Source organism: Papaver somniferum, chromosome 10, assembly GCF_003573695.1.
Source record: "Papaver somniferum cultivar HN1 chromosome 10, ASM357369v1, whole genome shotgun sequence".
In the NCBI taxonomy this organism is placed as follows: Eukaryota; Viridiplantae; Streptophyta; class Magnoliopsida; order Ranunculales; family Papaveraceae; genus Papaver; species Papaver somniferum.
The window spans coordinates 6,048,038-6,054,277 of record NC_039367.1 but is presented as its reverse complement, the minus strand read 5'-3'; positions in this window follow the sequence as shown (position 1 = coordinate 6,054,277).

Genomic DNA, 6,240 nt, shown 5'->3' with positions numbered 1-6,240 from the left:
TTTTTCTCTTGATAACATGAGTTTTGAATCTTGTCCAAACTTTAATGATACCAGTTCTAATATTTGTATGAGCAATGATTTTTTATATACAGATACTGGGTCTAGAGAAAATAAGCTGACTAGTAATGAAAAATTACTCAAAATATTCATGGAATATTTGGCCTATCCCGAGCCTATGAATATTTTCAGATATGGGTCAACTAGTCCACTTAAAAAAATGGGTTTCGGATCCATGGATTAATTATCGAACCGATCCATGTGGAATTGATATCGAATCTAAATCTACTTTGGTGATAAAACCAAAGAATGAAAATTCTTTTCTCATTCTCTTCACTTCAAACAGTTCGAAAGAAAGAGAAAAACCTGATTCCAGATCAGAGATTGATCAATGTTTTGATTTTATTTTCTGTTCGAAACCAAAAATTGATACTATCCCACCCAATCTTCAAAGGGTTCTTACGATTTGTCTCAACATCACATCAAAAAGGGAATTTCGAATATCAACGGACAACATCGTGTGTAAGTTTCTTCTTTTTTTTGCTCAACAATATAAATTTTATTAATTTCAAAAAGAGGTTACAAAAGAACAAAATTGATTCAAGAAGAAAGAAACAAAAAAGAAACTAAAAAAAAATACTATTTTTTTGGAGATATACAGAAGGATCATTTAGCAAAACCTATAGTAAGGTTGACTTTCAACTTCCATACTGTGTAAAAATGGTGGTCTTCTTGTGACAATAATAGTTTCTCCTCTTGCCATACTTGCTCCTATTTTAACCATAGAATTTGCAGAGAAATTCACTTCTTTGTAGATGTGAACAAAACTCAAGAACTGCAACTTTTCAATAATTTGACTCCATCTTGTGATTGCAAACCAAGGTATATGTCCTGATGTAAAAGCTGTAATTACTGCTTTTGAACCTATTTTGAAAATGACCTCCAATTTACCATTCTTGAATGTATAGTTGCTATGTGAGTAATTTTCTTCTACTCTTTTTAGAATTTGTGAATTCTTACAAAAATTCTAGTAACATGCATAATAGGAATTTCACCAGAGGAGAAGGTTCTAATCAAACCCAAAGAAGAGATACACCAAATTTCACTTTCTCTGATGAAACTATCGATTCTCTGTCAGCCCTTATTTTTGACACTAGTACCGGACTTTACTTTACAATCAAAGATGTTTTGAGAAATATGCATCAATTCATGATAAGAGAATTATTGTTGAAAAGAAATATGTGTTTGTTGAAATTCCGGGATATGTGAGTTTGATTCGTAACCGTAACGATTGGGGTGATATTCATACAGGACGCTATCACGGTTCACCAAGCTTAGTTAGGGAATTTTATGCTAATATACACTGCATGGACGATAAAAAGTGTAAATTTTTCACTGTGGTTCGGATACGACGCTTTGAAATAAATAAGGGTGTTGTTGCTTATCTACTGGGTTTTAATCTCGAAAATACGTTTCTACCTTGAAATAATGATTTCAACAAAGAACAAATTGCTGAGATTATGGGTGGAATCACTTGGAGGGGAAACAATCTTTGTATTAATAATATTCCAGAACATCTCTAGTTTTTCGGAAAACTTGTTGTGCCCAATTTGTCTCCCAGCAAAATGCACAAGGTAATGTGGAGTCGAGACATGGCAGAACTAATCTATCATGTGGTAATTGGTACTCCAAACTTTGAATTTTGTGGTTTTATTATCAGACAAATGATAAGAATCTGGATTAGTGGCAAAAACATGAGTTTTTCATGTCTTATCACTAGAATTTGCAGTGTTCTTGAAATTGTTGTCAATGATTCTCAAAGACTTGTGCTAGAGACGCATAATTATTCTATTATTAATAGAATGAGAGGACGGGGACATACTGGAACAAATACAGGTGCTTCTACTAGTACTCCTATGTAAGATATTGATCTTGAAACCTTTTATCAAAGGGTTAGTAGGAGGAATGACTGTCTTGAGCATCAACTTAATTATGCATCAAACAAGTTTCTAGAACTTGCTGCAGACCTTACAAGGATTGCTCGAAATTACAAATAAACTGACTCTGAAGAAGAATTTGGTCTGAGTGACTCCAGATCAAGCTCTTAGATTTCCATATCCTAAAGTGTTGAAACTTCAGTGTATAATATTAGGATTAGTTTGTCTTAGGTTTATATGTTCGACCAATACGGCGCCGGAGACGTTACATACTCGAAGAAGATGAACAATTTATTTCATCATGGATGATCAAAATATGGGCAGATATTAGAGGATTTTAATATTGTAAGTATCCCTTAAAGAATTATTTTGTGTTATTGGCTCGGCTTGGCTTAAGCCGCATAGTTTATTTAGGCAAATATCGCTGCCCTCATTAGATATGACAGCCGTTAGATAGACTTTGATCCGCGATTAGAAAATTTTGTGTAAACCATGTGTTAAAGTCATGAGTACCATGATCCTTTGTGATTTGTAAAATAAAATAGAGATGGAAAAGATAAATTAAACACTAAATTCAAATAGAAAGCTTATGTTTTTGTAGTTTTTAAAAGTTTGGGAATTCTAGAAGTGTTTTGGATAAAAAATACTTTAACTTTTTTTTACCAAACACCAATATAAAAAATTACTACCATATATACGTTTTGAAAGTGTATTTTTGAAGAAAAAAACATTACCTACCCATCCTTAGGGAACCACGAACAAAAATTCACCGATAAATAGTATCTCACAAGAATTGGATGTTGTTCCTGTTGAAAAAGAGTTGCTCTTGTAAAATAAGAATAATTTTCCCAATAACTTGTCATACTACATAGTATAATCAAGAGAAGCCTTTGTCAGCCTCCAAAGTAGTTGAACCCAAATTGGCGAACCATAAATACAAAAAGAAAAGGCTAAAATCTCACAAAAGGAAAGGCGTGGATGGCTTAAAAGCGAAAACAGTAAACCAATTAAGAAAAAACACACATCCAAGTCAAACAAATAATGATCTAAAGAAAAACAATTACAACCACTAAACTTATCTAAAACTTGAAGAAATCGTCCTTGTTTAAATCTGAGCAAGAGATCGGAGGACTTTTTTTTTTGTTTTTTTCTTTATGAAGAGAGAACTAAGGGAGGTAGAGATGGGTTCAATTTCCTGTTGCGTGAGAGTGATAAGCGTCCCTCAAAAAAAATCGTTATTTTTTTATTCTTTATGAAGAGAGAACTAAGGGAGGTAGAGATGGGTTCAATTTCCTGTTGCGTGAGAGTGATAAGCGTCCCTCAAAAAAAATCGTTATTTTTTTATTCTTTATGAAGAGAGAACTAAGGGAGGTAGAGATGGGTTCAATTACCTGTTGCGCGTGAGAATGATAAGCGTCCCTCAAAAAAATCGTTACAGATGCATTTTTGTTTTGGTTCCGTCACATGTTTGAAATTTAGTCGAATGTGAAATCCGTTTTACTATTCTTATCATCATGTCCATGACATTCCATGCGTCTTACTTTCTTTGATAACTTGTAAAATTTAACTCCAACTTGTCAGGAAAAGTCAAAAATACCGCTACTAGTAAATCTCTCGTAAGATCATCATATGGTACCACATCATTTTCTTTAATGAATTGACACCTGTGTGACTCATTTTGGGTTATCGGTGTGGCCATCTATGGGGCTATGGATCATTTTTTTGGTGGTGGAGTTGTGCTCGTAACACTAGTGCACAAGTCACCCGCAGTTTCGAAAAATAGGTTTATATGATTCACATTTTCACAGCTGCTATTCTTAACAGTTTAACTAAACGGGTCGTGAGTTATACCCCCGTAGATTTCACTATCCAACCACAAAAAACTCATCAAAATAAAAGTAACACAAAAACCCCAAATAAAATGAATATTTGGGGGTTTTGTATCAATATCCACCACTACCATCACCGACCACCACCACTACCATCACCCACCACCACCATGTCCACCATCAACATATACCAGCACTATCATCACCAACCATTACGATCACCAACCACCACCGCCATATCCACCATCAACTACCATTACTAGAAACCAACACCAAATCCACCAACAAATACTAGCATTACCATCACCATAAAAAGCACCACCACTAACCAATACCACCACTAACCGGAAACCGTACCACCAAAATTTGGTTTCGTCATAAACTTACTGTTTCATCATTAAAATCTTTGATTTCATGATAAAAAAATAGGAAAAAATAAGATGAAACCAAATTTGTTTGGGATTTTTGTATCAATATTTAAAATTGTGGGATTTTTGTATCAAATTCGTTTAATATGGAGTTTTAATAGATCCCAATATTTGAATGGAGTTTTTGTACTCCAAATTTGGTCACCTTGGTGTTTTATTACTAGTTTTGTTAACTAAAAGATATTTTTACAGAGGCCGATAAAAGTTGTAGATCGGTGTTTTATCGAGCGTAAACTTACAAATACACTCTGATTGATATGAGATAAAAAAGACATGTTGTATTATGCTGGCACAACTTTCACACTAATTTGAAAATGTCGATCATTATCCATTTTTAACTTTTGCATTTAGAAAAAAGTTTCTACCTTTAATATCCTCCCTAGCTTGAGGCCTTTTCTAGGGGTTTTGTTTGAGGCCTATCAATTTCTTCTTCCGATTGGTGCAGGTGGTTATGGGGTGTTTAAATAGGTAAAATGACCAATCTAGCCTCAAATTGTCCCTAATCCTACCTCATATAAATATAGCTGAAAACCAAAAACTTAAACATCTAAAATAAAAAGAACTTTGTACTCTCTTCTAATCTTTCCAAATAACATAAACCCTAATCAATTTTGTCTTTTGATCTTTTTGTCCAATGATCTCCGATCCAACAAACATAAGGTAAATTTCCATCAACCCGTTCTAATATTATACATTTATTCATTGATTTACACGTTTAAAACCCCAATTTTGAAAGTCAAAATCTCTGATTTACCCAGAATCGGTTTACGTAGATCTATCTTATCAACCGATTTTGGGTTTTGTTCTTCGATCCATGAAAAACATGTAGAGGAATTGGTTTTAAGATGATTAGCATCGACCGATTCTGGGTAGAATTCAGAATATGTAAAGAGATGATCAGAATCGGTTCATAAGTGCATGAATATAAACAAATTCTTGATATTTTTTTTCACTTAGTTCTACTACACTCGGTTTTTATGTACGTGGATCATGTACCAATTATTCTCTTGTCTGTTGAGATTCCCATATCACAATCAGTTTTTATTTACACGTCCTATAAATCGATTCATAAAAAGCGTGCAGAGGAATTGGTTTATGAGATGATTAGCATCGACCGATTCTGAGTAGAATTCAGAATATATAAAGATATACCCAAAATCGGTTTATAAGTGCATGAATATAAATCAGTTCTGGGTATTAATTTTTTGTTCCACTTTGTTCTCCTACAATCGGTTTCTATGTACGTGGTTCATGTACCGATTAGGTCTCTTGTATGTTGAGATTCTCATATCACAATTGGTTTTTATTTATACGTCATATAAACCGATACATGGTGTTTCGTTTTCATGTGTATTTGTATTTAGAAGTGGATTACATATGTTTTCCTATGGACCGATTGTTTAACTAAATTTTTTGTTTTCTTTTTTTAGTTATGGACTTCGGTCACTTAGCCTCTTATTCTCGAGCCATCCAACAAGAGGATGTTTACAAGAAACCAGCTTTTGGCTTTGCAGAGAGACCCCATTGGAGCAGGCATTGATACTGGCTGACAAGCCTGCATATGAAGAGCTGATTGAGCTCATCAGGTTTACTAGGAAAAGGAGGGACGCAATTTCAGATCGGAGGTCATACGATAGACATATGAATAGTTTGTTTGGATAAATGACCGAAGAAAAAGTTGGTGCTTCAAATGCAGGTACTGCTGCCGATGGTGTTGCTGTTGATAGTGATGTTGGTGCTCCTGATGCTCCAAATACTGTCGCTCCATGATGTTGATTCTCTTTTATGCTAGATATTTAAGATATTATAAGTTTAAGTTTTTAAGACTTTTGTTGGTTTTTAATCTTAAGACTTTTTTTTGGATAATTATAGTTTTAATTTACTATGGTGAAATATGTTATGAACTTAATGTAGTTACGGTTTTAATTATAATTGTGGTATGTAATTGGTTTATGTGAAACGAGTTTATTCATGCTTTATGTATGTTTTGCAAATACAGGAAAATAATTGGTCTATATTTCCTGCACTTATAAAATAATTCTGAACACA